Source organism: Hipposideros armiger, unplaced genomic scaffold (assembly GCF_001890085.2).
Source record: "Hipposideros armiger isolate ML-2016 unplaced genomic scaffold, ASM189008v1 scaffold_101, whole genome shotgun sequence".
Lineage (NCBI taxonomy): Eukaryota > Metazoa > Chordata > Mammalia > Chiroptera > Hipposideridae > Hipposideros > Hipposideros armiger.
In genome coordinates, this window is record NW_017731451.1 from 594706 (window position 1) to 606445 (window position 11740).

Sequence of the window (11740 nt, forward strand, 5' to 3'; positions counted from 1 at the left end):
CCTAGGAGAATAGTCTACAGTTTCAGTAAAAAAAGAAAACTTTGCTGAAAACAGTCCCCCTAAAAATGACTAAGTACAGCAAAATCTTAACAATTTGGGCTAACAAGGTAAAAATATAGAATATTTTAAAGCAAATTCATTGCAATTATTCCGTAGTAGACTAAGTGCCAAACTATACTAACGACATATTGAAAAAATATCTAATTGTACCTGTATTACTAAAAAGAAACCTCTAGTTGGCATTTTTTTTCCCCAAATTGGTGTTACTCAAGTATTTCAAAAACAGTCCGTCCTCTTAAGTAGGTTACTGAGGCCCTCTAGCATCTGTTTATCAATGTTTATAGCAAACCTTTCTTTTATAGCTAGTGCAAGGATACAATTTAGGCCAAAATATGATCATTTGGTAAGGTTCTAATAAATTGTGTCTTGCCACATATCTCACAAAAACAATTTCTTGATATTGTGCACTTTTAAAGAGTTCTCTCCAATTACATTTTATTGTACCTTTTAGAAATAAGAGTGTCATTTCATAATGATTAGAAATGGATTGGGGAATTGAAAAAGCAGAATTTAACTGATAGCTATATATATTTTCCATAGGAAGCACTTGATTGGCATTTCAGGAACAAATGTCTGTTGTTTAAAGGCAGCTCAGTTGAAAAGCAATACCCTTTCAGTCATATCAAGTAGGCAGCATCACGCATGCTTGCTACCTTATTGGGCTAGTTCTATCACTTCTGATCTTGTGAACCATATCAGTGTCCAGGTCTTGGGGAGCTGTTGGTAAAAGGGTTTATTGTTTCTAAAAATGCATGCCATCCTATTTTAAAAACAGTTCACCAAAAAAGGTGAATCACTCCCAGTAGTTTGATAACATCATTTCAAAGAACTGGCCCACCTCAGGCTCACCTCCAACATTTGTAGATGCACACAACTTTGCTTTGTGTTTACTTTCCTTTAATGACACCAGGGAAGAATCTCTAAGGCCAGCTGCAAAACTCCCTGTTTCTCTCGTAAGATCACACTGAAAGTCACCTAAAGGTTTGGACATAGAATATAAAATAAACTGTAATTGCTGTATGACAGGTCATCTCAGATTAGGTCCTGAAAATAAATTTAATGCAAACCTTTTAAAGGTGAGGTCTTCCAGCAACACCAGATGACAGTGCCACCACACCAAGCATAATAAATAGCATGAATGGGTGAGTCAAACTTCAGAAGCTAGAGGAGGGATCAACAAACTCACCCTGGAGGAGTCAGGAGGACTTCAGGAAGATGACGCTTGAACTAGGCACAAGATCATTACATCTCACGAGGCAAACAAGCAGGAAAAGTATACCCCAGAATGATGAAAACGGTAGAGTGAAAGCATGGGGTATGAAAGAGACTAGGAAGTCCAGCAAAGCTGGACCACAGATCACATGTAAGAGACGATGAACGATAAGAATGGAAACCCTGCCAGAGTTTCTCAGGCCTTAAGCAAGTCCCACCTGTTTGGCACACCCCACCACCCAGGATGAGGGGCCCCTGCTGAGTACCTGGGTCAGGCCTGCCTCCTTGGGTCTGCACCCAGCTGATCCTTAGAAACTAAGGTCTAAGAATGGACAAGGGATGTTATTAGTCTAAAAAGTTTTCTTTCAAACAATTGGTGCCCATAGAATTATAGTTTTCTTTCCCACCCATCTTACTCTTTGGTTCTCTTGCTCTTCTCTTCCTGGCCAGTAGCATTGCTGGGATCCTTCATATCTGGCTCATTTATACCCCAAGACTCAGGCAAGGGTGTCTGTTCAGAGCCAGCTCTCTGTGTACGCAGGCCATGGAAGAGTCATATTGTCCTCCTGCCACCAAGCTACTCACTCACTATAGGTCCACCCAGCCCGAAACTATATCAGACGTGGGAATGAGAAGAAAACTGAACACAACACTCTCCTGCAAGTAAGGTATAATAATAGTGTTGAAAAGATTGTCCAAGGAAAATATTTATTTCATTGAAAACAAAGGAAATGTAAGCTCAATTTTCTGGGTGGAATGGACAAGCTAGTTCATCCCTTTGGGCTTCCACTTCCTATTAAATAAAACAGGAGAATCAGAATAGTGGATGTTTAAGTTCTTTCAACACGACATCGCACCAATAGATGAAAATGATTATTGGAGCATCCACCCTTGTGACATTAAACATCACAGAATCAGGGGTCTGAAAGGAAAGGTGAGGCTCAGTGTGCTCTGCTATTCTCACGCATAGGGTCCTCCAAAAAGCTTGGTGTCTATGTTTTTTATTTATAGGCGATATTGTCACCATTCCCTTGTAACTGAACTGTCCTTCCATTCAACTTTATTCTCGGCTTTGATTTCCCTTTTACCTGTTCCCCCCTGAATTAATTAACTTTTGCTGTGCTACCAACCACCCATAAACATCTCATTTAGCTCATGATTCTCTTGCCCATTTGGGCAGTTCTGGTCTGGCCTAGCTTGGCTCCACTCTGCTGGCCTCCCTCATGCACCTGTGGTTTCTGGTGGGTCACCTGGTGATTGGATGATATAAAGTGGCCCCTCTTAAATGTTGGGTGGCTTGAGCTGCTACCTAGTTGGTGCCACTTGCCAATGTTTTGGTTGTTGGATGAGTGACAACAGTGTGTGGGCCGTGTGTGTCTGTCTCATCACTTAGTAGACTTGCCTGGGCTCCCTCACATGGTAGTCAGAGGGGTGTAAAGAGTCACAAGAGAGGATAAGTACCAATGTGCAAGCACTTCTCAACCATCTGCTTGCATTCTGTATGCTTATTCTCATTGGTCAGAGTATGTCAAATGGCCAAGGCCAAGATTCATGTGAGAGGGGACCACATATGAGCATAAATGCAGGGGAGGAAATCATTGTGGCCATTTTTCAAACAATCTACCACACCCCTCAATCTTGATTCTAACATGATGAAAATTATAATTATAGTAGTAATTCACTAAACAACTTTATTTTCCTCAGTTCCTAAAGAAACTTACTGACAGTAAGAAGGGTGGTTGGCAGAATAATGCCCTCCTCAAAGATATTTACATTCCAATCTCAGAAACCTATGCATGTGTTACCTCACATAGCAAAATAGACTTTGCAGATGTGAGGAAGTGAAGACCTTGAGATGGAGACAGCTTCCTGGATTATCTGGATGGGCCCAATGTAACCACAAGGGTCTTTAAAGGTAGAAGAGGGAAGAAGAAGAGGACAGTCAGAGGGATGTTGGTAATGAAGAATGTGTTGAGACTTTGGGGAACTTCAGAGAGATTGCTGGCTTGGAAGATAGATGGAGGGGGACCACAGCCAAGGAAGATGAGCAGCCTTCAGACGCTGAAAAAAGCAAGGAAATGGATTTCCCCTCGATTCTCCAGAAGGGAACATAGCCTCGACAATACCTTGATTTCAGCCCTGTGAGCGTTGTGTTGGATTTCTAAGCCTACAGAAATGTGAGATAAGAAGTTTGTGATGTTTCAAGCCTCTAAGGGTGTAGTAATTCATTACAGCAGCCATAGCAAATGAATACAAGGAATAAGAGGAAAGAGAGTGCTCACAAAATGCTGTCATGTTTGATCAGCTTACACGCCTTCATCATCAAAGGATCTGGGACAACAGTCATGGAACACAAAGGCAATTTCCAAATAAAGCAAGCAGAGAGTCCTGAAGGAAAGGCGCATCCCTGCAAGTCCCCAAAGGTGGATGCAGGCAGAGCGACCCGCAAGGAGGCAACTCCCTGGTGATAGAAACACAGAGCAAGCCTCATATATTTTGGTACAACTCCACTGCACCTCAAAGGGGAAAAAATAGTTTTAATGGTAAACTGCCAATAAATTTATGATGAGATACAGATGATATGACATTTTTAAAATATCTTTAACATTATGGTTTTTACTATGAAAAGAGAAAACATTACAGGTTTCTTATACTTGTAAGCATAGAATCTAGCTTTGATCCAGAAAATCTGAAGTCCTCAAAGATGGGAGCCAGGAGCATTGGTCTTATCCCAGATTGGTCCCAGGGTCTCCTTAAATGCCCTCAAAAACTGTCCTATGGGCAAAAAGACCTGACTTCTGTCCTGGGATTAGTGAAATTCAGAGGCATTTATTAATCACCTAGTATATCCGTACCTTCTGAAAGGTCTATTAAACAATTACTAAAGGTCACTAGGAAAGCCACAGTTAGAGGTACGACCAGAATATTGCCTTCCAGAATTCCAGCCCAAAGCCCCTCATCAATCAAAGTCTCTAAATAGGTCGACTTATTATTTATGTCCGCTTGCTTCCTAAAAGGATGTGAGGTGGCAATTTACTAATTAAAATTTGTTTCTAATCTCTTTATAATCTTGTTTCATTGGCTGCATTCAACCTTCTTGTATTTAATCAACTTTGAATAGTAATGTGTATTGAGTCTGTATAAAAATATGAATTAGCATTAAAATGAAAATGTACACACATTTAGTGCACATGTAATCTATATGGACATATTTGGATTTATAATCCTGCTGAAAGAAGCTAGTGATAATGGTTCATTATGAGACTAATCAAAACCATTCTTTTATTAGCGATTACCTGTCAAATTTGCACAGCTGCCTTTTAAAAATTACATTCCAAAGGTGCTGCAGTCCAACCAAAGTAAATATACATCAAAAAGAAAAAAAGAAAAACTCAATAAATTAATATTTCAAAAGCATATCAATCAATCTGGAAACAAATGCTTTGATAAAAGAACATGCTTGCATAATTGAAGTGTCACTACGTATAGTATAAGAAGTTTCAATGTTAAAAAGACATATGTCTTGCTAATTCCAGGACACTGAAGGTGCATACATGCCAAGTATTAAGCATGCCACCATTGTATTCATGTGTACACGGATATGTTTTCACGTGCACGTGTGTGTGGGGTGTGTGTGTGTGTGTGTGTGTGTGTGTGTGAGAGAGAGAGAGAGAGAGAGAGAGAGAGAGAGAGAGAGAGATTCTCAGCAATTCTATTATAGTGTCTTATCCCCATGTGATGATCTTTTGAGCTTGACCATCACCATAAGACTTCTACCCTGGAATTGTATCAGATGCCTCTGAAAGCACAAATAAACATAAAGATAAATTTTAAAAAAAGTGTTTACTTGGCATAATTGTCTGCGTCTATCGTGTCTGAGGCACTAATATAAAAATAGTGTGAAATTAGTAAGAAAAACCGAAGCCTAAAACTCTGAGAGCATGGAATTGATAACTCTCTCTGGGATCCTGAAATGTCCTTGGGAACCCCATGCTGAAGATCCAAACATCACTTAAAACAAAAGGTGTTTGAAATGAGGGGTCAGAATTACCTGATGCTTGGCTTTACACCAGCAGCCACCTTATGGGAAAGCCTACGAAGGGAGCAGACACCACTGAGCATTATCCAAGTTTAGCCCCACAGACTAACCAGCTGAATTCAGCCACACAAACCCTTCATTTGGATGGACTTTGTTGAAATTGGTCAAATTGTTGGTTACTATGTGATCATCCTCAAAAAAGTTACTTCCATTTCCCTTTTAAACAATTGTCTTTAAAATATTTGGAGAAAGAGCGTATAAAGTCTTTATGTGAAATTATTATTTTTTTAATTTCTTTGGCTCGCTCATGCCCCATATGGGTCCCAGCCCCTGTCGCATTCTCCCAAAGCAGTCCCAGGGGTCCTCCAGAGCTTCTTAGCTCTGCTGACACACAAGCTAGACAGCACCATGGGGCACCTGTCAGGTGGGGCCCTCCCAGTACCACAGACAACTCTGCTGGGTGATGTGGCTTTCCCAGTTGGCATTGCCACAGCCTCCACAGCCTCAAAGACCTATGATGCATGTATATGTGGGTGGCGGGGGGTGGGGATGGGGAGGGTATCCCTTCTCTACTTATATTATATAACCCCTTTTAAAAAGTATCAAAACCATCCTATGGAAATACCAACAAAGCAGGTCTTTCTGTTCCTATGTTCAAAATCCACTGTCTCCATAGGGCCATGTTCAACTCAGAATCTCATGATAGGTGTTCAATAAACATTTGTAGATTGAATGACCAAATCACTCTTTCATTATAAAGATGAAGGCTTTACTGCTAGATTGAACTTGTCTGCCTGTTTCTTTCTTTCCTTGGATTGAGTTCTCTGCAAGGAGATGCTAAGGTCTTTTACACAAATAGACCTCCAGTGGCCAACCCACAAAACAGCCAGACACGTTTCCCAGCTGTGGACATGGTGCAGACTTTTGCTGTGCTCCCAAATGCCCATTGTACTTTTAATGCACTGCAAGATGCAAATGTTGAGAACCAAGGGCTAGCTTCAAACTTTGCTCTGCAAAGGACTTCTTATGCCAGATACTAGAGTCAGAGTTCAAATCACTTTGCTCCTTTACACCTCATGAGATACAACAGTGAGGCAGCAGATGTCAATTTCTATTTACGTAAGGGTCCTGGCCCCTCAATAACATGGATCCCTAAATTTTCTTTATTACACTATTAAATTTTACACTTAATTAAGCATTAACTAAAACTGTGACTTTCAAAAGCAATGATCAAAACAATAAACTGGTTGCCACTTTCATCATAGTAAACCATGCTCTGAAAATCGTTGTTTAGGGTTTTACAATATTAAAAGTGAATAGCTTAGTTCACTGATGGTATAGAAGTAGAGCTCAATGTGTTGTCAATTACACTGGACTTCTATCTCTCCTGCATGTTAGTGCATCTTAGCCTGAGGAAGTGTAGACACAATATGGTAGACTCAAAGAGAAGTAGACAGTTCAGAGGTTACAAGGGCAGTGGAAAATAACAAGGATCTACATATACACAATCATTTCCCAGTCCCAGAATAAGAGAAACACACATTTTTATTTGCTTTGACACATTTAGGAAATCATTTAGTATTAAAGAATGATTAAAGCTAGTTATTTGATTAAGTCTCTGTATGTACAGATGAAATAACCAAACCATGGATGAGCCACTTATTTCTACTCTCTAATGGTGAAAATACCTGCAAATTGAAATTGTCGTTCTATGAGTCTAGTTGATTATTACATCTCAGTTGATTGGCTACAGCATATGGACACAAGCAAGTCTTTTAGGAACATATTTTGATACATGAATGATCTGGGAAAATTCACCAAGTGAAGAGGCAACAGCTGTGAATAGATGAAATCTCTTGACCTGAAAATTCACCCAAGGCAATTAAGGTACATCTGTCAGGGCACGATGGATAATATGCTTAATGTCTACTCACTGGCTGCTTATTTCAGAATCTCACAGGTAATTCTGGCAGAGACACAAAAGAAATGTTGATGTCAGTTCCGATCCCTCATATTACAGATACGCAGTCCAGGTTGAGAGTGACTATTCTCTATTATAAACTGTAGGTATTGACTTTATTGTCTTAGTAAATGCAGCATAATTAAGAGAATGGTGCCTTTGTTTGACATTTCTTCTGTATGGTAAGCAATTTTAGAGCAAGTATTATGTCGTACCCCTTCCCTATCCATGCAGGCCCTAGTCTCACACTTCACACCATAGTAAATGATAAAAAAATAAATAAAAATAAATAAATAAATGAAAAAAGTTCCAGTATTTGTTTAAGTAGTATCGAGACTTTCTAAAGTTCATTATTTGTTTAAAAATAGTTTCTGATGCATAATACCACTCAGCCACCACCAAACATGGATGATTTTATATACATATATTTAGTGTAGGGGGTGCGAGGAGGGCCATTTGCTCCAAGCCTCATACTGAAAAAAGGTCAAAGTCAGACTAGTGACATTACTTCCCAATGAGATTAGATTACCATCCCTGAGAAGCTCTCACACATACATACGTGTTCACATATCTCATTTTACAATATACCCACCATCTTATAAAATGGTGGTAGGCCCCTTGAGAGGGAACACACATCTGGACCTACACTCACTCACGACAGGATTAGCAGGATGGAAGGGCTGTTCCTTTAATGTATCCACTTCACTTGCTCTTGTCAATTTGGTTCAGAAACAATAGCATGGGATCCACAGGTCTGCCCTGCAAGAATGCACTTTTGAACAGAACAAGGACTAGCAAATGGGAGAAAAAGTTCAGGAACACTAATCCATATTCCCATAGGAATGCTCTGCTTTCAATATTCCTTTTGAAAAACATAGCTTCTCCAGTAAGTTGCCACACTCCAAGAGGAATTAAGCTTGAAAGGTAACAACTTCAAAAGCCCAATTGAAAAGACCAGACCTAAGGCTGTGAAAGGCATTCCAAAGAAACAAGGGTTTAACTCAGCTTTCAAAGCATGGTGTCCCTCTCTTTCAAAGTTTCTGACAACTTCATTGTTGCTGAAGATTTTTACCCACCTGTGACATCTTTCATCAGGAAACCATGAAATAACAACAATCTCTCTCCAGATAGAATAGGGGGAAAATGTGAAAGTAAGTTAAAGTAAGTTGTTGCTTGTTCTACTTATTCTTGAGCCTAACAGGCATCTTCAAGAAAGTTGATTGAGCCTTACTTATCTGACTGTAAATTCGCAGCATGCACAGTCTACTGTGAGTGGAACTGAGACCACAAACATGTGGCCTCAATAAGAAGCCGAGATCTGGGGCTGGCCGAGTGGCACGTTGGTTAAGAGTTGGCTTGGGATGCCAGAGGGCCCCGGTTCGGATCCCACATGAGGGCCAGTGACACTGCACCCTCTACAGCTAAGATGGTGAACAACAGCTCAACCTGGAGCTGGGCTGCTGTGAGTCACTGGCAACATCATAGGCTGCAGCCCCTGCTGCAGTGGGCTGCTGTGAGCTACCATGAGTGGCTGGCAGCCAGCGTGAGCAGCTGTACAATGGCCAGCGAGCGACTGCCTCACCCAGGAAGAGCGCAATACCAACATGGGCCAGTGAAGCAATGTCCTCCATAACTAGACTGAAGAACAAAAGGACAGCAACTTGTCTGTTCCCCTTCCCCGATTCCCCAACACTCTTCCCCTCCCCCAACTCCCCAATAAAATCTTAAAAAAAAAAAAAGAAGCAGAGGTCTGGACAGGTTGCCAGAAATGTGCCTACATGACTCATTTGCCAGGGATGGCCAAAAAAACAGAAGGAAAAAATAGGAACTAGGAATAAAAGATGTAAATACACATCTCAACCCTTACATTTGTGCCTTTTTCAGGCTACTTCCTTTACCCAGAATTCCACTGCCTTACATTTGCCTGGGTAACCTCTGCTGACCCTTCAAGGCTCCACTAAGAATCACTGCAATTGCTACTATGTGCCAGGCTTAGTGTTAAGCACAAGGAACATGAAAGTGCATAATACAAGATGCCTACCCTCAAGGAGATGTATGCCAGGCTACCAGTCGGTACAACAAACAATGTACAAAGAAAGTGGTTATCCTAAACTCACTGTTTGGCTGCTTGGCACAAAGAATGCAACTGTGCACAACATGAGATGCCTAACCCAAGGAGCTGTGCACCAGACTCAATGCTAGGCACATGGAAACCAACAGTGCATGAGACCTACCCACAAGGAGCTGGGAGCCGGCCAAGTCCTGAGGACGAGGAACTGGACAGTGCAGGAAGCAAGGTGCCTACCCACAAGAACCTACATGCCAGGCGCAGCGCTGGACACAAGAAGCACAGCAGCACAGGATGAAATGTGCTCCCCTAGAGGGAACTGGAGTCCAGGCTCAGTGAACACAAGAAATGTAGCAGTGCACAATCCAAGGACCCTGCTCATAGTAAACATGTGCCAGGCTCACTATGAGCAAAATGAACACAGCAGTGCCCAACGCAATGTGCCTGCCCTCAAGGAACTGTCTTCCTTGGACCTCCTGGCCTGGTAACTATTGGGTTGTCGGAAAAATCATGACGCATTTTTGCAATGAAAAGCATAGAAAAAATACATCATGACTTTTCCGACGACCCAGTACTTCTATAGCCCCCATTTACACCCTGCTAAATATCACTTTTGAGTGAAATATTTTAAGTTTCTACTTCCTCCATGGACAATAAGTGTTTTGAGAGCATCAATTATAATTTGTTTGTGTTCATATCCTCAACCCTAACCACGGTGACCTCAAAACACCAAAACCACTACCTCCAGTTACAACACAGACACACATGGCACTGAACCAAATTACTAAATTCCAGCTCCAGTGTCATTGAGATTTCAGGGAAACATGTTCTTTGCTATATTGTAGTTAGTATTTTTGCATCAATATTGATGTGTGATATTGGTCTGTAGTTCTGTTATTTGGCTTACGTATCAGTGTTAAACTTGTTTCACAAAAGGAGTTAGGAAGTTTCCTCTTCAGTGCTATAGAACAGGTATCAGCACATTGTTTCTGTAATGGGCTGATGATAAATGACAGTAAAATTTTTAGGCTTTGAGGTCCATATGGTCTCTCTGTTGCAACTACTCAACTTTGCACAAAAGCAGCCGTAGACAATAAGGAAACAAGTGGGCGTGACCATGTGACTGTCCAATTAATCTTCATATATGAAAGCAGGTGGCAGTGAGCCAGATTTGATCTGTGGACCTTGGTTTGCTGACACCTGCTCTGGGATAATTTATAGAGCATGAAGACCATGTGGTCTTTGAAGGCTTGGTAGCAGTGCCCCTGTACTTGATCTTAGGGGAAAAAACTATGGTGTTTCCCCATTAAGTAAGATCACAAGATGTAGCAGGTTCATCTTGTACTTTCCCTGTGCCAGTTCTGGGAAGACCCACTTCTCCAAGGAGCCAATAGCATGCAGTTTTAGTTATAGGGGCTTTATGGTATGTTTTAATGTCTGTTAGAGCTCATTCTCTTTTGTAGTTTTAGTTTTTTCATAGTTTGTCACAAGATCTTCCCTGGCTCAGCCAACCACAAAAAGGCAGAGAAGACTAACAGGGTATGTGACCAGAGGCAGATTTGCTCACAGGCACAGAGACCGGGAGGAGGACACCCAGTCCAGCAGGCCAAATGTGGGAGCTAATAGCTTCAGTGTGGCACTATTATGATCATGGGTCCGCGCTCGTCCTTGGGCTTGTCAAGGAGGCTGAGTCTAACACTAGTGTCATAAGGCTTTGGCAGCAGTAAATCCAAGTGCAAGGGAAGTCCTGAGACCCACTCATGCCAGGTGGTGGCAGGTAGTAAGGACCTGCTCCAGGTAGGTTTGCTGTCCCTGCAGAGGAAGGTTTGCCTTGTAAGGACAAGGCAAAGGCCTAACTACAGAGGCTCAGGGTCCCAAAACTGGGACCCAAGGGAGACAGCAAGAGAGATCCCCTTGGCAGAGCTGCCAGGCATATGAGGAGGAGATTGAGACCTGAGAACAAGGCCCAAAATGAGTTACCAAACTAGGAGCTCAGGGCAGAGCTGGATGAGGACTACATGGGATTTAAGCTGAACTGCAGATGTCAAGCTAGAGCTCCAACATTCTCCTCCCTAGTGTTCTGATTAGTTACAGAGACTCCACGTGGAGTTAATTATTCTGGCTTTGAAGAAAGGAAGGAGAGAAACCTTAGAAATCATCGAGGTCAGACATGGGACTTTAAATCTGGGGGTTGTCCCTACTTAGCCAAATGACCTTGGGCAGGCCATTCTGTTTTTCTGGTCTACCAAGGGAATTAAATGAGATTGTGTTTAAGGCTCCTTCCACTTCTAAGAGTCTAATTAATTAACCTAATTAAGAGCAATGGGGACCTTAAGTGTCACCAGCACTTTCTGTGTGTCATGCACTCTGCCAGACACTATATTCAGTAAAGGGAAGAAAC